Source organism: Bacillus rossius, chromosome 1, assembly GCF_032445375.1.
Source record: "Bacillus rossius redtenbacheri isolate Brsri chromosome 1, Brsri_v3, whole genome shotgun sequence".
Lineage (NCBI taxonomy): Eukaryota > Metazoa > Arthropoda > Insecta > Phasmatodea > Bacillidae > Bacillus > Bacillus rossius.
This window is the reverse complement of record NC_086330.1, coordinates 338684364-338706809: the sequence shown is the minus strand read 5'-3', so window position 1 is coordinate 338706809 and position 22446 is coordinate 338684364. Positions and strand designations below refer to the sequence as shown.

Below are 22446 nucleotides of genomic sequence, written 5' to 3'. Positions count from 1 at the left end.
TTTGGAGTGTTTCCGAGCCATTCGGGGTCCTCAACGTCAACCCCCCCCCCCCCCCCCAATTGGTTAAAGCCCCAAAATTTCGAAAGTTTAAAAAATTTGAAAAATCTATCTCTTTCGATTTTAAGTGTTTTCGAGCCATTCAGGGACCTTGAACCCCCCGCCCCCCTCTGGGAACAAAGCCCCAAAATTTCGACAATTTCAGGAATTTAAAATATCTATTCTTTCGAGATGGAGTGTTCCAAACCATTCGAGGTCCTGAACATCCACTTTCCGCAAAAGTGAAAGCCCCAAAATTTCGAAATATAAGAATATATATAAATTAGATGTTGGCATGTATGTCGATAAACTCTTACACCGTTTGACCGATCGCCATGAAAGTTGGCACATCGAAGTGTTTTTATCATGGAGAAGGTTTTTATGCTAACAATTTTTTTTGTAACTCGCCGCTAGATGGCGCTGTAGCGCATCAACTTCTAAACCTTTCAACCGATCGCCATGGGTAAACAGAAAACCATAGGTCACAGATACACAAACAGTAATTATGTGTTATTTCTTAATGTCCACCACACTGGACATATCGCTATCCATTTTGCTGTAACTCGCGGACAATATATCACCCGGTGTTCAGCCCGGGCAAAGCCGGGTACTGCAGCTAGTATTATATATTTTAGTAACAGACCTTCCCAACGTCTCCAACCTTTATGACGCCAGAACAGAAGGATGTGGTTTTGAAACACTGATTGGTTCGCACTGAAAGTGACACGTTCTTTCGTAAAGTATTGTTGTTGTTTTTCTTTTTCACTGTTTAAGTTGTTGATTAACAATAATAATATTTAGAATAAAATAATAAATAAAAATTCTTAAGATTTTAATTTTTAAAGATTTCGAATTATTGTCAATAATATGACTTTCAGGCATTCACTGGCATATCATGGACATACTGCCAACTATTTACATACAAGCTTCTCGTCTCGCTTTCTTAAAAATATATGTTTTTTTTACAATTTATAAATAAATTTCATTACTCAAAGGTTTTTTTTTTGTGTTTCCTGGTGCTTATTCTGATTTAGTTTATATTTTTAAAAATGTTTTAATGAAATAGCCAGGGAATTTTCACTCCAAAAATTTTATTTAGCTACTATAAATACCAGCATTGAAAAAAAAATTATCATTGACTGGAACCAAATGATTTATTGTAAGTAAAATTAATTATGTATGCTTCAAGCTTGGAATTGTGAGGTATTAATATTATTATTAATAACACAATTTCACATTTACTCATTTAAAATTTTAGTGTTTCAGTTTTTAAGGCACATCCATCTTAAATGTTTCTTCTAACTTGTACAGATATATTTTTTAATTTAATTTTCTTCATATTTGTTGGAATATTCAGTGTAGTTGTTAACGTGTTGGGTATTTATTTATAGAACTGAAAATATAAATAACACGCAAAATGTTTTAAACATCATTACATAATATTTTTAAATTTTAGTTTAGGTAAAATAAGTGTTAGTTTTGATAAGTAGTGTCGTGATTTAGAAAAAAGAGTTAATTATTATTTAAATTTCTTCGAACTGAGCGTGACGTTGCTGTTGTCATATTTCAGTCGGCTACTTCCCCGTCGTGCGCGGCGTATGAATGGGCACACAAATTTAATCGGCAACAGAAACACTTTAGCTGGCCTTTCCGTACAAGCGATTTTTCATGTAAAAATTGATAATGGGAAGCGAGGTGAAATCCTGCGTTGTTGAAAAGCCGGACTTGTTTTTATCCCGGGGCAGGGCTTGCGGACAGTAGGACGGCGGGGCCGGTGTGTTGGCGGCCCGTTGTGGCCCGGGATCACATTTGCACACAATTAAAAATAAGGACCTTAAATCCTAGCGCAGATACACCCCCTCCCCCTCCCCCCTCCCCCCTCCCCCCTCCCTATACCCAACCGACACCCCCTACCTCCCGCAATGATTATACATTAAGCCGCGCGAAAGCCCACATTACCTGTTCGCCGCATTACGGCCGTAGGGAAACAGAGACAGAGCCAGAGAGAGAGAGAGAGAGAGAGAGAGAGAGAGAGAGAGAGAGAGAGAGAGAGAGGCGGCAACGGCAGCTGAACGTAATTAATGTTTCAGCTCGCGAAACCTACTAAATAATTCCGTGTAATTCTACCCCTCCAAATTTAACCCCCCCCCCCAACCCACTTTTTTTATACCACCAACCAAACCCCTCTATTCCTCCCCCCCCCCCCAAACAACCCCCTCCCATGATCACCTTAAAATGCATCACGATGAATTCGAATGCGGTAGTTATACACGATATGACGAAATTAAAATAACCTTCCGTCCGCGAAGGCAATGAGATTTTTTTTTCGACCTCCCCCCTCCCTCCGCCAAATTCCTCAACAATGCCTTTTCGCCGGACGTGCATTTTAAACGAGCAACAGCGCCACGCCAGGCCAAAGCGGGCAACTGTCCGTCCGTCCGTTTGTTTGTTTGTTTGTTTGTTTGTCTCGGTGCCAATCCCCTTTCATCAAAGCCGGCGTGCTCGATTACACGATAATCGCCGGGTCCGAGTGCAATTAGTGAATCGCGCGATGGAATAACGGGGCTAATGAAACACGCGCCCTTCTTAAAAAACGTCAAGTACCTCAAAAACGTTTTATTTTTTTCTGTACTGGCACGCACATTTCATATTTTGCGTTGATTTCCCTTTCCCAAATCCCTTAATTTAGTAGCTTCAAAACAACATGAAAAAAGTTCTGATTAAAAAAAACTATTGAATTAAAATATTGCAGTCAAATTCGTAAACAGTACAATTAATTGGATGGTATTTTTTCAGATCCTTTCACAGGGTCTTGACATAATGCAGCTGGTTTTGCCTTAAAACCATTATTATTTATTATATTCACACAATTTCATGAAATGTATTTCCTACATATCTACTATCTCTAGGCTTTAGGTATACTTATTCGACGATTGGCATGCACATATAAACTTTAAGGTTTGTAATGTGTATTAAGGGTTCCTTTGTAAAATTAAAACCTTACAAAAGATCTTATTGTGTTGTTGCTTTTAGATACCTTGTCGAACTGGGGATGGGTATCATTGAATTCGTCGTAATATTTGAACACACAAAAAAAGGGGGTATCCAGTGAAGTTTGGTTGTTGGCTCCCAACTGGTATTTTAACCTTTCATCTTTACGTGTTTAACTATGAAATGGAATATTTCAACAAAATTATAATTTTCTTTTTATAATTTTTTATTTCACTTTGCTTCAATGTACCAGGTTTCGCTGAAAATTCCTTCATCATCATTTTCTTTGTAAATGCTGATTACTTTTGTTTTCCAATGAAAAATGACTAAATTAATTAATAAAATACCTACAAGAAATATTATTTTGGTTCCTTTAAATCGTCACAAAGTTACAATAAATAAAAGACTTAATAAAATATGATAAAAAATTTAATGTATGCTACACTGTATCAAACTGGCTTAGAAAGCTACAACTACCAAAGGAGTTAAGTATTTGTTGGAATAGTAACACACGTCACTTCAACCAACAATCCCAATTTTTATGGAAAAAAAATTTATTTACGTCTTGTAGCTATTTATGAAAATTTTTGATTTTCTCCCCCTTCCCACTTTCAGTCTCTTTAGAATACGTCATTTGGGCTGATATTTTTGGTGTATACGATTTTCAATGGCAGTAATTTTCGGAATCGACTTTGTAATTTCACTACAGTAGCCTACACGGAAATTAAATTCCATTAAATTAACAGCAGTTGACTGAGTCATCCTTTAAATAAATTCTATTAAGGCATATCAGTAGTCGCTGAATGACATTTTGAACACATGGGGCACACTTAAAGGTCGACTGGACTGCATTCAACATTTAGAATTACTAAGGGCCTAACGAGAACGACCAAATAAAAACCAAAGGGTGAAATGTTTCTTAGTGGAAATCACCGCCATAAAACGAAAAACTTTTAACTTTAACGTTTAAATATCTTAGCTCTCGGTATACAGCATTTATTGGACGTAATTTTGTGAAAATGGAAGGAAAATCGATGAGTATAAATGTGTAAACAAATGGCGGACCCACGAGGAGCAACATAACCCGTATAGACCCTTTAGTACATATTGTCACGTGCACCTAGCCGGTGCCACCGCCATTTCTGTCACGATCCACCTTCAGAGGGGGGGGCGAGAATCGTAGCTCTTGACATAGAAACAACTCGCTTGGCATCAACTAGTCTTAACTTCATAAAATACTTTACTGTACCTAGGATCATAGGTTCGTCATCCCGTACAGGATGTCTGGTGAGAGCTGAACTAAGGAGATTTTGCAAAATAACATAATACTTAATTAAAATTATTTTATTCTTAAAGTCAAATACTCAACATCATTTTAAAGAACATTTAAATAGCGGGATTACAATTTAAAACAATAATCTCTTTACTTCCTTAACGATTGAACGACCTTACAAGAGAGAGAATGAGAGAACTTCACTAAACACTTCCCTAGTCCTTCCGAATACCTCAAATCATAATTAATACTTAAAATTAAAACAAAGATAAGTCCATACTCACATTTTCCGAAAAGCCTTTCTTGATCGATTACTTTAAAAAAATAACGTAGGGGCCTCTCCTGCCCTTGAAATCCCGAACGAACATTACATTTTAAAAACTATGACGCGTGACCCCTGACGAGGGCCATAGCCTCCGCCCGAAAGCTTGACGACTACATTATGACCTAACTTAAATTAAACGACTCGTGGCCTCTGGCGTCGGCCATAGCTTCCGCCCGAAAGCTTGAATTCCTACATCACGAACGAACTAACAACTCGTGACCACAGGTGAGACGCATAGCCTCCGCCTGAGTGAGCTTGAATTCCTACATCACGAACGAACTAACAACTCGTGACCACAGGTGAGACGCATAGCCTCCGCCTGAGTGAGCCTGAATTCCTACATCACGAACGAACTAACAACTCGTGACCACAGGTGAGACGCATAGCCTCCGCCTGAGTGAGCCTGAATTCCTACATCACGAACGAACTAACAACTCGTGACCACAGGTGAGACGCATAGCCTCCGCCTGAGTGAGCCCCGAGTCACCAATCACTTGCGCTTAAATTCGCGCGCCCTGCCGCGCCTACCATAACAAAAGCTCGTTATTGAAGTCAAATTTACTAAACAACTAACTAGAACATCTGGGAAGACTACCCCCCCTCTACCCCAATGTGCAGGCCACACCGCGCGGCTTGTTACGACAGCGCGCCCCAGTAACTGCGGCCCGTGGCTGCGCCAGCGCGCGGCCAAACAAACAAACAAAATTCTGCAAGCCCGCAGCGCGCCGCGCCGGCCCCGTGCCCCAATTACATGGTCACGCCACTTGCGCTGACGAGTGAACAGAGCAGCCAGCCCAGAGTCCCGTCAGTAAAGTCCCTAAATTTGATTTCAACAACCCTGCAAAATTTCAACCCGCGACATAACCCTCCCCTCACAGAGCTCGAGCCCCATCGAGCTACCTCAAAATTACAAATTGTCTTTTTCCATTAAACCATAACTATAAATTCCTCATTTCACAAAAATAATAATTTTCTTAGTTCCTTGCTGTCTGAACATACATCTAGATTCTGCATAAGATTTATTTTAAAACAACAAGTATTCATAAAATTAAATGTAAAACTTTTATCTGGTTTGTTCTCACAGGAACCTTCAGAGGCTCGAGTTCTCAATTCTAAAAAAATTGTTCTGTTAGTGAAGCTCTCTTTACAAATTAAATTACTGTTCTTAGTTTCTCAGTATTCGTTAAACAATGTGCAAATTCTTGATAATTATTATTATTTTTTTTTTTCGGTTTCCGTTTATTACCATACTTCTTTCGTTCTTCAAAAAAAATTAAGTGTCCTTACAGTGTTTCAATTAATTAAACTCTTATCTCGTGAAGGTTGGTGCAACTCCTCGAAGTCAGTGTTGTCGAGAAGAGTAGCTCCCTGGGCTGGCCATCAGCAAACACCACTCAACTCCAACAGCTACTGGACTGGCTTCCAGGGCAGCTCACAACTTCTCCCCACATCTGCTTCGGAGTTGTGCCATCCTCATCACGAACAGATTACAATTCTGAAACATCATCAACAGGCATTACCATCACGCCTGACAAATACAAAACTAACTACTAAACTGCAATCGATGGGCAAGGATGCAAACACACAAAAAAATAAAATTAATTAATTCAACTGCTAACATAAAGTATCCCACCCTTAGCATAATCTAATCAGGCAAATAATTTGATAGGAAAAACTTAAGGAAGGGAAACATGACCTCCAATGATTTTCCCTAACTCTTGAGTCTTGATCTTCTCTATACAGCAAATAGTCCCCACGAAGTAACTGGGTTGAAGGTCAGTTCACATGACCCACCCATAACCTCTTCTACTCTTCTTTTCTTCTGGGGGCAACCACAATGCCCACCAATCTCTCTCCATGGTGCCGAACCAGCTATCCCATGAGAGTAAACAACGTAGTCAATAGAAGCGCAGAGGGGAAACACCAATCTCTGGCTTGTCGAGTCATAAAACTGCTTTATCTTCTTCTTCTTCTGAGTAAAAATATCTGACTAACCTTGCTTCTATTCTTCCAAACAGTAAAAGTTCATCAGGTATCTTCATGAAAGAAACATTCTAACTAATAATTCTTCATTTTTCTTCTTCTTTATTTCTGTTAGTTGTAATAGAAGGCCATGTTAGGGAGGTTATAGGGAAAAAGAGTGGCCAATTCCCACCCCATCACCCACCTAGATCATGACTAATTAACTTTTAAACTTTCTATTTCAAACAAATAAAAAAAAAACATTTTTTTTTATTCAAACTTTTAAACTATAATTACTTTTACTTCATAACCTCAAAAGCTAATCAATAATTCTAAATGAAATTGTGATTTACTGCATCCTTGTTCCATCCGATCTGTTTGTTTATAACCTTTCTTGTAAAGTATAAAATTTTCAAACATTACTAATTCAAAAAAAAATTAAATTCTGGTGTCCTTTGAGTTACAATTAACTTTACTATTTCTTAGCTTGAAATAATTTAAGTTTTCAGAACTATTTCATTGTCTAATTCACAACACTTAAAAATCAACTCAAAACAACAAATCATCAAAATCAATAAGATCATCTGACCTACCTATCAGTACTGTGAACTTGAACTGTTCGTACACATTTATAATAAGCTATTGTATTTAAATTCCAACCTAAATAAGGTTTAAAAAAAAACTACTAATCCCTCTGTAAATTAAGAAAATTAACTTTAAAAATTAAACTTAAGGTATTAGTTCTTTTTGACAGCTACCACAACTCACTAGTTCCATTACATTACTATAACCTAAAAAGTTCTGTAAATAATGTTTATAACAAAAAAAAACTCCAGTTACTGTCTTCCATAAAAAAAAATAAAACTTTACATGACCTTATTAATCTCCACTTGTAAGTCCATGGCTGCCAGCTTTCTCTTCTCTTGAATCTTCAGTCTTGGCTCTTGTTTCAGTGATCTTGTATCTTGTCTCTCGAACTCTTGTCATCTTGTAAACTGGACTGCTGCTCAGCTCATCTTAAGGAATCTGTAACAGTTTCAAAAATACATGTTAATTTAAATTACATAATTCCTGTTCTTTGGTCCTAAAAAAAAATTGTATTATTAGTACACATTACCCTGAAACAACATTATTATTCATTGTTTATTACTTAAAAAAAAATGCTTTACCATAAAATCCTTTTTTGTTCTTTTCATTAGGCCTATTTATTTTCCTTCTTCTTAATTAAATTCTGCTTCAAATGTTAATCCTAACTTAAGACCTACCATCTATTTATTATTCATTACCTACATTATTTATGTTACCCTAAAATTCCCATAAGTTTCTAATACTTCCTATCAAAGACATTCTCTCTAAAAAAAAATTTACTTGTGACTCTTAACTTAACAAACTTAAAAAAAACTTTTACACTAGACTTAACTTATTATTCATTCTTAGTTACTAAATTTCTATATGTAAACTTTAGTACTTACAAACAAAAACTGCCTATTTCTCTCTACCTCTTAATCTCTTTCAATTATTACAATAATAATGTTACCTTGCATCTTTAAACTTTCTTCTTTTCAATTAAATTAGACATCTCATAACAATAAAAATTCTGCCTATACTCTTCTTATGGGTGTACAAACCAACAACAAAATTTCAAATTCTCAAGTTTCCTTATATTTAAATTATGCAATGCACATAACCTCTGTGGTGCCTGTACCCTTTTAGGCCTACCACCTTCTCCTCTCACATCATGACAACTCTTATTCCTCGGGGTCTGTATTCACTGTTACAAATCAAATATCTCAAAAAAATTAAAAACAAATTTATTATTTTAAGAAAACAAAAATTTACATTGAATTTACTATGGAGCCTGGAAATCTTAATGTCTCACAGCAGCTAACATGACTAAATCCCATGGAACCCCAGGTTTACATAACCTGTGCCCAAAAATTTAAGCATACCAGGCTTTCTCTGCACTGGTTTTACAGCATCACACACTATTTAGGGCCCCTGATCTGCCATCAGTCCCAAGGAGTTTTCCCACAACCCCTCTCTACACAAGCGCCTACCGCATTCCTCTCAATTGGCTATCGGTTTTACGGCATTCTTTTGGGATCCGACCATCAAGTTAGGGCTAATCGAACACTAAACCACCATACTTCCAAACTAATGTAAATCAATTAAATTTTCTCTGTAATTTCTTAAAATCCAAATAAAAATTATTCAAACATGCCCAAGAAACTTTCAAAAAAAAAATTCATAATCTTATCTTCAAACCCTTAAAATAAAAATAAATAGATTACTCTGTTTTCTCCTTAATAACTGTAAACTGTCAACAAATATTATGTCGTAAATTTAACTATGCTTACTGACTCTAAATCATAAAATCTCATTCGTCCTAATTAATAAACAACCAATTTCCTTGAAATCTCACTGTATCTCTCATACTCAAACTCCACTGGCTGAATATCTCAATAAATTCAAAAACAATTATCTAAACTCTTAAAGAAATTCCTCCCCAATTATTCAAACTTCTTCACATTATTTTATTTCATTACTTAAAACACCTTACTCAAAAAAATTAATTAATTATCTAGCTATCTTCCATTATTATTTATTTACCGAACAAAACTTTCTCCTAAATTAATTTAGTAAAATTCAATTTCACATTAGGCAAGTACACTAACTCTCTACAGCAATGTTTCTCATTTCCCTCCTTCCTAACTGAATCCAATCTTACTTAACCTCCAGGGAATTTACCTCACAAAATAACCAAAAATTTCACTGTAGTGCCTATCTGCTATACGCCCACTACACAGGGGGCTCTAACCCCACCAACAAACTTCATTGAAATGGTACCCTATCCCATACAGGATAGCCACTTCGGTACTACCATGGGGAACTCCTGCCCCAAACTACTCACAACTCTCAGGATTCTCCTGACCCTTAATTCCGTAGTCAGCCCATCTCCTATGGTCTGCGCTACAATTCCCTTTCTTCCCAGGGACACAACGCCTCACCTTAGGGTCCCTCGCCCTAATGAAAACATTAATTTTGTCTCTCTGTTCTTTTGGAGTAAATTCCCTCTACACACAAAATCTAGCCTTCCCAGTTTTCTCAATGCTTATCGATTTTATAGTGTACCTCCTTAATAATGTTTACAAATCCCAAAAAAAATATTTTGAAAACCGAGGTAGAATTTAACTAACAAAAACATAAACAACTTACAACGAAACACTTCTAGCCTATACATCATACACTTCTTAAAATAAATTACTTACATACTGAAAGTTCCTCTTCTTCTAAAACACACTTAAATTTAAATTTATTTAACCAATAGTCTATTTTCTTATCGCTAAGTTACCGTACAGCTGATCAAAACAAGGTCACGGCCGTCCACGTCTCTGTACGTGCTCGTGACGTCACCGAATTCCATCAGGTGCGCCAACCCTCGCTTGCGGTTCCTCCGTTCTCCGCTAGGTCTCAGCACCTCCCCGTCACGTGTTCACTCTGCCACGTCCACTGACGTGTCGTTCTGAAACAACTCTCAACATTTTTCTAATTAAAACAAAACATCACTATAAATTCTATAACTCTCTTTTACATAAACTCTCGTTTTCTCTTTAATTCCTTTCTAACGTTTATCCTTCCCTCGACTGATTTAATTCGTACGTCTCGTCTCCTACGCGCACGAAAACAAAACAAACTTCTCTTGAAAATAATTCCTATTTACGACAAAAAACTTTATTTTAAATTATAATTCTCTTAACCTACAATCTTAAAATGAACTTCAATTAAATTAAACCACTTGCATTATCTCTAATAAGCATTTAACTTATAACGTATTCTCCTCACGTAATAATCCCCGATTGAATCTACAATAAATTCAACGACTTAAAACAACTTATCACTATAAACTTTATCCTTACAAGTATCCTCAAATAAACATCTGTTACGTCAAAAAAAAAATCTCAAAGACTTCCTCCACTATAGACTAAAATTCCGTAATCCTCTCCTCAAGTAAACTCTTAATAACCTGCTATCAGAAGCTGAAACTAACTTAATAATAAACATAAAAATCTACCTCTCTCTCTCTCCAGAAATAGAACCTACCCGGCGCCTCCACCATTTCTGTCACGTGCACCTAGCCGGTGCCACCGCCATTTCTGTCACGATCCACCTTCAGAGGGGGGGGCGAGAATCGTAGCTCTTGACATAGAAACAACTCGCTTGGCATCAACTAGTCTTAACTTCATAAAATACTTTACTGTACCTAGGATCATAGGTTCGTCATCCCGTACAGGATGTCTGGTGAGAGCTGAACTAAGGAGATTTTGCAAAATAACATAATACTTAATTAAAATTATTTTATTCTTAAAGTCAAATACTCAACATCATTTTAAAGAACATTTAAATAGCGGGATTACAATTTAAAACAATAATCTCTTTACTTCCTTAACGATTGAACGACCTTACAAGAGAGAGAATGAGAGAACTTCACTAAACACTTCCCTAGTCCTTCCGAATACCTCAAATCATAATTAATACTTAAAATTAAAACAAAGATAAGTCCATACTCACATTTTCCGAAAAGCCTTTCTTGATCGATTACTTTAAAAAAATAACGTAGGGGCCTCTCCTGCCCTTGAAATCCCGAACGAACATTACATTTTAAAAACTATGACGCGTGACCCCTGACGAGGGCCATAGCCTCCGCCCGAAAGCTTGACGACTACATTATGACCTAACTTAAATTAAACGACTCGTGGCCTCTGGCGTCGGCCATAGCTTCCGCCCGAAAGCTTGAATTCCTACATCACGAACGAACTAACAACTCGTGACCACAGGTGAGACGCATAGCCTCCGCCTGAGTGAGCTTGAATTCCTACATCACGAACGAACTAACAACTCGTGACCACAGGTGAGACGCATAGCCTCCGCCTGAGTGAGCCTGAATTCCTACATCACGAACGAACTAACAACTCGTGACCACAGGTGAGACGCATAGCCTCCGCCTGAGTGAGCCTGAATTCCTACATCACGAACGAACTAACAACTCGTGACCACAGGTGAGACGCATAGCCTCCGCCTGAGTGAGCCTGAATTCCTACATCACGAACGAACTAACAACTCGTGACCACAGGTGAGACGCATAGCCTCCGCCTGAGTGAGCCCCGAGTCACCAATCACTTGCGCTTAAATTCGCGCGCCCTGCCGCGCCTACCATAACAAAAGCTCGTTATTGAAGTCAAATTTACTAAACAACTAACTAGAACATCTGGGAAGACTACCCCCCCTCTACCCCAATGTGCAGGCCACACCGCGCGGCTTGTTACGACAGCGCGCCCCAGTAACTGCGGCCCGTGGCTGCGCCAGCGCGCGGCCAAACAAACAAACAAAATTCTGCAAGCCCGCAGCGCGCCGCGCCGGCCCCGTGCCCCAATTACATGGTCACGCCACTTGCGCTGACGAGTGAACAGAGCAGCCAGCCCAGAGTCCCGTCAGTAAAGTCCCTAAATTTGATTTCAACAACCCTGCAAAATTTCAACCCGCGACAATATAAAGGGGACATACCAAAATTAATGGTGTGCCAAATGTAACTTTATGCTAGTGCAACTAACCTGGAATATATTTTATAAACTAAAATAACCATAGAAAAATTAAATTTCAATTTTTAAAATACGTAAAGAAAATGGCATTACAATGATTGTGATACAAATTATTCCTCTTAGTTCTCAATAGGCTTAGTCTCCCAGCGTTAGAGCGCCGCTTAATGACCTCAAGGGACGTGGTTCTGATCTCGTCACTGGAAAATATTTTTTCTTGATATTTTTAGTAACATTAAAATATAATATTATAAAATATTGTTTGATCAGCTCAATAAGGTTAAGGTTTATTTGTAAAAAAGTATTTGCAGACTGATTTCAGTCCTTTAAGTAAAAACAAATATTCAAACGTACACTTAGTTTTATAATTTGTGTCTTAAAAAGTTTCAGGTTAATAGTTTATTAATTCCATAGAAGCATAATTTCTTATTTGTGCGGACAAGTTATATAGTATTGACTGTTTAGTGAATTTTAACATGATGGACAGTATATTTTTAATAAAATATCTAGTTGAATATCAGGTCCAAAGCCGAGGTGTAGGATTTTTTCAAGCCTTTTTCGATTTTATCAGAGCCATTTCTAATAATATAGAATTTCCGGTTGTTTCGTGCTGCCATCTGCGTTTGATGGTAGCAAGCAACGTTTACAATTCAGGGAGCAAATTCTAGCAGCGGGTGCAGAATGTACGTGTGTAATTCGCGTCCATAAATGTTGTTACTTGAAAAGTGAATATTTTATTTAGCAAAACTTTTACGATGCTCTGCATTACTTTAAAGAATTCTACTTTAAATTTCGTGACCGAGTTTTGTATTATAATATCATTTGTAACATGAACAACATGAGAATATATTAGTTTTCTCGATACCGAGGTTAGATGTTAACATATTATTGGCGAGTACTAAAAGACTCGCTCACATTTATTTTTTTAAATTAAAAACATTATCAAATAGTAATGTAATAAAGTAAACCTTAAGGCCCAGGGAAAAAAATTGTAGATTAATATCGCGATAGGTTAAAATTAAAATACGTTAACTTTTGTGTTTGTTCTGCTATTGGCTCACGGTTTATCTGGAAAACTGTGGGCCAGTGAGAAAACCCTCGGTATACGAATGTACTATCACAGGCTACCCATATTGCATGCGGTCTTAGAAGTCATTAGCTAATTAACAGCAGCAAACTTATATCCGAATGATTGTAAGATATGGTGGGTGATATTCGTACTGTAGAGGTCGTTGAAACAGCAAAGTTTCTCATACCTCACACACACTCACACACACATACCTAATGGAAATACAATAAAATAAAGAAATGGGCGCGTGTACTTATGTACGCTTGTTAGAAGTTATACTTACTTAGCGTAATAAAAAAAACTAACTTTAATTTTGTATGCAAATAATTAATAATAATAAAATAATAAAAGGACTGGAGTGATATGATAAATACTTTTTGTAAAGTATAAATTCATTCAAATAAATACTTTGTATTCAATATTAACAGAATAACCTGTATAAAATTAATTATTTAATTTAGTAAAATAACCGAGATAAGTTAAAATTAATAATTAAATACAATAAAATGCTGAATGTTTATACTAAATTATTAGTTTTAATAATTTATTAAATAGTAATGTAATAATTTATAATGCAAATAAATTATTCATACGAGAACATAATACTCTCATGAAAACGGCCGGGAGACTACTAAACCCTCCACAGACACTCCCTGCCAGCGACAATGGAATCTTACAAGCAACCTGACATCGTTATAATTACATACCGGAACACAACCTCACTTAGATAAATACGAATTATCGTGCATTTGCAAAAGATTATAAACACAATTACCATAACTAATATACATAATCAATAAATTTTGCTAATTATATGGACTGATATTCAATACATATCAATAACTAAAGTTTAAGATTGAAAAACACATATATCATTTTTATATGTTTGTAGCTTTTTTTTAACATGTGATAATATCGTTGCATGTTGCGCGCAATGTGAAAATTCACTCTCTTTTTTTTCCATAACGTGCCTAAAGAAGTATAACTTCTAAAACAATAAAAATTAAATTAAAAGTATTAATATTTGGTACAGAACACATGTCTAAAATACACCGCGAAACCATACGCCCGACTTACGGTGGTTGGCTGACAATTAATTGAAATAAATAAATATTTAAGTATTTAAACATACCATGAATGCCTTAGAAACGAAAAATTAGACATTGAACACACTGGTTAGCCTGCAACATCTGCAACCATCGCATCTCTCGCGCGCTGAGGGTTGGCTACAAACAAGAGACCGCTCGGCGGATTTCCAAAACATTCATACGCTAAACTCCTTTTATTTCAAGATTTCTGAATCATAAGAAATTTCTTTCTTTTTATATGCCATTCTTAAGAAATTTAGCGTCGTCACTGACCTTTCCTTTATTTTACGTTCATGTCCAGCTAAATCCTCAAACAGAATTCCCTGCTTTTATCCTGATATTACTTGGTAAAAAAAAAACTATTCTTCAAAAAAATCAATCATAATTTTCGCAACATATCCTAACACTGACATAGTCCGAAAGTACTTACAAATTCTTAAATGTAACGACAAACATGTTGACACTGTAACAAAAAATGTCCTAGAGTTATGCTCAAAGTAATTTTTCTTACGTCACACTCCAGAGAAACCACCGCAAACGGAATTCAGAACTATAAAACACGAATCTCGTAAAAAAATTCTTGATACAACAGAATTGCAAAGACTTAACTCAAACACAAATATGCATAGCACAGTTAATGTTTAGGCGATAAAAGATGAGTCCTTGTCTAAACATTTAGTTTGAATTACCAAATTTTTTATATAGATTATGAAATTCAGTGACTATTCCAGATTTCTCCTGTTTTCCCTGCGACGGTGGCAAACTCTTAGTCAAAACCCCTCCCTTTTTATAACTACTCAACCCTCTTCTCCCCAGTTTCTCTCTCTCTCTCTCTCTCTCTCTCTCTCTTTCTCAGCTCACTGAAAGGCAACAGTAGGCCACTCCATTGTAATCGAGCCTTAACTCCTTCACTGCCTCAGGTTCATGAATGAATGCAGTGAACAGAAGGACATTTTTTGTACTTTTACAAAATAAATTTTTTATAAACCAGTTGCCAAGAAATAATTGTGAAACTGCAAGAAATATACTGTAAATTTGTTCAAAACGTGGCTGTGGTTATTTTTTTTACATATATATGAAATACCATTTTCGAGATAATACTATTTCTTACAATAATAGGTGCATAATTTTATATTTTAATTAATGTTTCATTCAAGCATAGTCTTTTTAAACCTTGGAAAAGATAATCGAATGTTCAATCATTGGACTTAATTTTGTTTTATTGTGTTTATTAATGTGCGCAGTTAATACTGGAAGGCTGTTCAGGGTAACTATTAGAGGTACTGGGACAACACGGAGCATAAATGCTCGGATAAGAATCCGAGCCCCAGTATTACTGATAACACTCATTTTTTTCTAGTAATACGGTTGTTTTCATGTGATTGTACAAATTTACAAATATCTGTAATTTTACATGAATATTTCCGTTCCATTTAAAAAAGAAAGGACAGTGTGTGGGTTGTAGGTTTGATCCCATAACCTTAGACATGACTCGAACACGTGTATCTACAGCCCTCTGTCATCCCGAAGTTCTCGACAAATTAAAGGAAGGGAGAGAGAGAGAGATGAACCGAAAGACGCTATTTTGGGTTTCAACGTACTTATTTTTTAGGCCACAATTATTTATTATCAATTGATTAACAAAACTTGGCTTCGTTAAAGCATTGTATGCAATGAAATGGAAATGACTGATTGTTAATAGTGATTTACGAGCCCTGTGAAGAAATTTGCATTTAGTAATTATTAATTTTTGGGTACAGCGGTTTAGCATGGGCTTTGAAAGACTCTGAACGTGTGATATCTACCTTGACGAAGGCAAATAATCAATATTAAATGTTTAAAAAAAAGGTAATGACGTACACATTTTTTTAGACCAAGATGGAGTCTTTTGGATCCAATCCTTATCCTTTACGGCTTGGAATCACACGCCATATTTATTTATTTTCGTTTTTTCGTCATTTACTTTAATTTCAGGGCCATTTCCGAAATTTCTACTTAATGCAAAATCTAAGGTGTAAAACGTCGCAAAAGTGATGGTAATTTTCACGCCAAAGATATTACATACACTCACTGAATATCTTTTGAAAATATTTGAGGTAGAACAACGAATGCAACGGATTCCGTATTCCAAGTCTTGTGTTTCGAAGTAAAGAAAAAAGTTAAACATACACGTGGAAGAAAACAGGTTTTGTTTTTCTGTAGATTCGACGCGTTTTTGAATGTCTCGTTAATATGCCAAGATTATACTTATGGATTCATGTTGAAGCAAGTGAACACGGACAGTACCGGTAAATTCAATGTTAAAATTTTCGACAGTGTAATGTATGTGTAATTTAAAACTAAGATGGCGGGTGGCGTATAGACCCCCTGAGGTGCCGGGAGCTCCTAGACTGCCACGGGCTCCGAACCACCAGGCCATCGGCGATGCCTGACCACGGAGGCCTCCACACGCGCGACGCAGCACATTCGCGAGCGGGACCATCCCTGGTCGCGATCCGGGGTCGGCGATGACGCATTCGTCTCGCGGCGAGTTTACGTGGAGTATGGAATGGTTGAGTGGGGAGGGGGAGGGGGAGGTTGTTCGACCTCTGGCTAGTGAAGTGCCGGCGGGGTCAAGCGTTAACGGCGATTACGCTACAACTACAGCATGGTTCCACGGGAGGGGGAAAAAAGTGTTGGTTGGGTTGAAAAGGTGGAGGGGGAGGGGGGGTTGCCTGATCCCCACACCCTTAAACCTTCACGTTTAACTTGACCGCCTGGGCACAGGGGGAGGTAGGGTCCAGGGGCGTGCGTGTATGTCCAGGTGACGAGGTGCCCTAAGCTAAGGATTATGCCCGCCTGCGCGAGCGGCCGGTCCGGGCCGCCATGTTTGTCTGAAGGGCCGGTATGGTAGGGAGGAGAGGGGGGAATGACAATGGCGGTGGCGACGGTGGAGGGGGGATTATAGGGTCGGCAGGGGACCGCGTGTTCGACCCCAGGCCTCGAGGGATTTGCGCGGCAAGGGGAGGGGGGGTAGCAATGCAACACCGCCCCCGCTAATGACCGCAACACGCCCGCGTATCGCCTGGCACCCTCGGGGATAGAAAGTATCGGTTTGGTGCCCGATAAACCTACCCCCTTTACCTTTTCCCTTCTACCATATTTCACCTACGGACCACGACGAAAAAAAAAAGAGCCAGATTTTTGAGTTTCAATTTTTGCCCTTGATCGGAGCCGGAGGTTATAAAGAGAGAGATAGAAAAAGAGAATGCAGAACACGATAATGGAGGTGATTGGATTTGGAAACATGCCGTGAGTACTCCGCCTGTTAAATAAGCAGTAGGTATTGATAGTATCTTCCGGGCGGGATTTTAGAAGGAAAAAAAAACACAAATAGAATTCTCTGACTCTTTACCTGGCTTCACCCAGTCTATTAAATTTATTTCACTGATCACAGTATACGTTTCCATATGAAGCAACCAGTATCGATTTATTACTGATGTGGTCACAACATACGTACGGTTTAAAAAAAAATGTCAGCTAGTCTTTCAAGCATTTGCCACTGATGTGTAGTATCTAACCTCGGTATTGAGCAAATTTATGTGTTCTCATGTTGCAAATACATACACTTATAATACGAGAATCGGACACAAAATTTAATGTATGATTCTTTAAAATAATACCGATCAAGATAAACGTATTCAAATTGTGTTTGCAAATAAAAAAACAATGGACGCGAATCATGCGTAGTTTCCGAACAGTCCACTTCAATTCGCTGCCGGAGCAGCTACGTCGACTATCGAATAATTCGATTAGCAGACCGAAAATTTAAACTTTATAATGAAACGGCTCCGATAAAAGTGAGAAAGACTTGAAAACAATACTAAACTCTGGCTTTGGACCTGATTTTCGAATAATTCTGTAAAAATGCTGCCCATCTTGTAAAATTCATTAAAAAGTTAATACCATAAATTTTGCCCTTGGCTTTGTGGACATCGGTTCGTGCCATCCGCCACAGTTAACAGAACCGTGGTTACTCATTTCCGTTGACTCCCGTTGCATTCGCACGGAATTACTCCTACCGAATGCTGAATACCGAGAGCGGTGAGAATACCATGGCTTTGTAACAGTGCTGAAAACTTATCCTACATAAAGGCAAACAAATATGGATATTATACGAGAGTATCTGTAAATAGTTGATAGTTTATTGAAAGATTCTTGAGCGGGCCGTTGGAAACAATGCTGATGGCCGCCAGCTGGCCATTGCTGGGCCAGGAATCTAGGAAAACAAAATGGCCGCGGCCCGTAACAAGGAATCCGTCCCAGCATGCTCCTGGAGTGGCTTCGGGACTACCGTGATAATGGCCACACCTGAATCACTCGGTAACACGAGTCCGATGCCTTAACCACGGTACACTGCACGCCGTACAAATTAATTAGCTGTGGCCACGTAAGCACTTAAGTGGTAATTAGGACTCACTGTCTTGTAGTTTAGAGTATTTTGATAAAGCTTACAATAAAGATTCCGTGCTTAATTTTGGGATCGATATGGCATAGGACTTAGCTTTCGCTACTCGTTGAAGTCGACACATGTGAGCTGGTGGGATTTTCTTGATTGTTGTATATGCCCACGTGAAACAGTAAGCGTCGCTTAAAGAGCAGAGCCTATAAGTAAAAATGGGGTTGCAACAAGGTATTTAATGTCTTGGAGATATTATTTATGCCTTGACACGCCAAAAAATTGGGATAAATGGTTCAAACTTGTATTTATAGCACGAAAATAGAAAAATCCAAGGTGGCGTTGCCTAAGCCCCCTTAACATCATGCTGATAGCGGTAGGTTATTAATCTGTATTTTTTTTTCCTTTTACGAGTGTTGTTAAAGTGAGCTTCTGTTTCCGGAATGGGGTTAGGAATCGTCAGATTATGGCATGCTGCGTCGTAGTTCAAAGTCACTTTCTACCTCACCATGCTGCAACATCCAAAACTTTGCAGAAACTGAGCTCGACCTCGATTTATGGAGGTCAATAAGTATTAACCCTTACGGCCACACGTTGACAATCCCTAAGACAAAAATATTAATTTTTATATTAAGCTATAGTTATGATAATAAAGTAAACTTAATATATTACAGTACATAAATAATTATAATTAAATGTATTTCTTTCATTGCCATAAATAATGATGTGCACTGGGATGTAGGTTCATCTTAACGTACAAAGTCAAGGTTTGATAAACTCCAAGTATCACTGAGATATAAATTGTCCACTTAGGTGGAAGAATATGTTGAAAAGGATGAAAAAAATTATCGTTGTAAAACACTGTCACATCCATAAAACACAGATATTTAAAATAGTTTACACAATGCAAACACTACACTTAAACTTCAGTCAAACTTTTGGATGTCCCGCAAAAAAGGTTTCCGGTTCATTTACGATGGCGTAAAAAAAATTATTTCGAGCCAAAATTTCGCTTCTGAATCTCATTACATCGTTCAAGGAAATGCTTCAAATGTCTCTTAAAATCTTGACGTCGTTTTTATCGCTCTGTCAATACCTACAGCAGTTGTTGGGTTCTTCCACTTCCCTCAGATCGCCGAGTTGGAAACAACGCAAAAATTTAAAATAATTTTTTTAACGCCAAAGAAAAAAATCTTTGTTAAGAGTCTGCCGACAACGAAACACGTCTCTTGCGTGTCTCGTGCGTGTTTGAAGCAACTTTCGCCTTTAAATGATTCATGCAATGGAGAATTTTGATTGAATACAATTTACTGTACATACGCCATTGCCGTTTTGCACTGTTCGTCACGAAAAAAAGTTCAAGAATGCAAAATAATAAATAAAAATTGAAATCATAAATTCACAGAAAACTAACCTAGATCAGCTGATGTCGAACAGATGAAACTAAATCGATTTTATGATCAACACAATGGCGACAACACAGACGAACACATTTCAAACTTTAAATATCAGAATGCACAATAATTCCATGTAAGGAATTTAGTTATGACAAATTAACAGCACAGATGAACAACGACGAGACAGATTCAGTAAGAACAGTAAATGCAGACAGATAACAAACATGGAAAACGCAGCAAACATACGAGCACAATGAATAAAATAAACAGGTATCATGGAAAACACAACAACGACAGCACCGATGAACACAGTAAGTTTTCTACGACAAAACCGTTCCCGAAACATCACAACCGTTTTGTCACAGGAAATCGGCTGATTTCGTCGGTGATGCTGCCGCGGGTCTGTATGTTTGACATCAGCTGATTTAGGCTTGTTTTGCAAAACTACAATGCCGATGTCCAAAAAAAGTTGTATTAAATTAAACTTTCACCCCTTTCAATTATTTTTATAATCTCGAATCGTCAGTGCCACTCGTCAGCAAAGACAATAAGCCCTGTCAGTTCGAACAGCAATTCGGGGCGATTCTTAGGATTTTGCTATGGACACTGAGCATATTCGCTGTGATAGCTCGAATATACAGAGCTATTTAAGCCAATAAAACAGCATTTAAATATCGCAGTAACATCAATTTCTTGTCGATGTCATTTAAGTTTTCATCCACGTACAAGTTAAATAAAAATAAATCTCTATTACAGCCCAACGTGTCTTTTTTATATCAATGTACACATAATTGTGCTCGTGGGTAATATAACCAAGATTTGAATTTGTGTATTGAATCTTATCTCAGATATGACAGTTCTCGAAATCAGTACCATTGGTACTAACTAATTCCCAACCATCACTTGCAAAGTGGCACATGATAATCAGTGACTAATACTGTACAAAAAATCCCTTGGAAACCAGTTACGTACCAATAAAAGGTTTATAATACTACAAGAAATATAGTGTAACTTTGTACAACATAAGGCTATGGTTATTTTTGCATATATTAAATTACGTTTTTCGAGATTTCTTCCAAAAATTGGTCCATGATTTTATTTTAATTGATGTTTCATTCAAGTATAATTATTTAACCATTGAAATTAAAAACGAATATTCAATAAATGGACTTTATTTTGTTCTGTCATGCTCATTAATGTGCGCAGTTAATACTGGAAAGCTATTCAGGGAACAGGTTACAAATAACTTTAACTATTGGAGGTATTGGGACAAAACAAAGCCCAAATTCCCGGGTAAGAATATGAACTCAGTATTAGAGCAAACACTATTGTGTAGTGATACAATTGTTTTCATTTAAATGTACAAATTGTGCAAATATCTGTAACTTTACGATAGTGTTTATGTTCCAATTTTCAAAACAAATTTACAGTGCCAAAAAAGTTGTTTACATAATTTTTCGTCATTACCAGCAGTGGTATAAGGATACGCAGACCATTGGCAATACCTTTGGGAACTGTGAAGTCTGAGACGCGTTACATGACTCAGGCGATAATGTAGTTACTGTGAGGGCTAACGTGGATCACGGACTCACAGTTCGGCATATATTTAGACTAAATGACAATAAAGTAACTGATCTATGTGCATTCATACTAATCTAATTTAAAAAAAACTTTAAGGGATGTTTTATTTAAATGCAAATACATAGTAGGTACGCAAGTTTGTGCTAAAGATCAATGAAAAGTTCATTAAGGTACATACTACACATTAAGAAATTTGCAAAGACCATAGCGTATTTTGACAGTGTTAGTAGGTACAGTTAAAGTCACACCAAAAAATAATTTAAAAAATAAACGTCAGTTACTTTACAGGGAGAAAAATCTGTTTGTAGCAGCCATTCACTCTGAACTTCAGGCATTACATTGAAATACGTACTATGCTTAAACGAAGCCGAATTTTTTTTAATTGAACGATCTAAAAATTTTATGGCAAAAAAATAACTGTTGAAACCAAGATGACGTCTTTTTGGTTATACTCTATCTACCTTACACATCATGTGGGGGCTAGTTTTGTTACACGCACCGCAAAGATGCTTCGCTGGTTGCCTATACGGAAGCTCAGCAACTTTCATCGGTGTGCTACGACACGAAAACTCAGAAATGCACACTTCGTCTCATTTAATGCGAGAAGAAATACAAGTTCGAACATTTTATACTACGACCACCTCCTCTAAGATTCAATAATTTAAACAACTAATACAAAAAATGCAGCTGAA

General features: G+C 37.3%; 1 protein-coding gene and 1 long non-coding RNA gene across 2 annotated transcripts in view; one reads left to right on the top strand and one right to left on the bottom strand.

Annotated features, from left to right (window-relative positions):
• LOC134528114 (pituitary homeobox homolog Ptx1) overlaps positions 1-22446 on the top strand; it is a 204037-nt gene that overhangs the window by 157824 nt on the left and 23767 nt on the right. The gene's annotated exons all lie outside the window — the stretch shown is intronic.
• Positions 6698-10189, bottom strand: LOC134528113 (uncharacterized). The gene is made up of 2 exons (XR_010074348.1): positions 9857-10189; positions 6698-7613 (listed from the first exon to the last, which is right to left on the bottom strand). It is a non-coding gene; the product is annotated as an uncharacterized LOC134528113 (long non-coding RNA).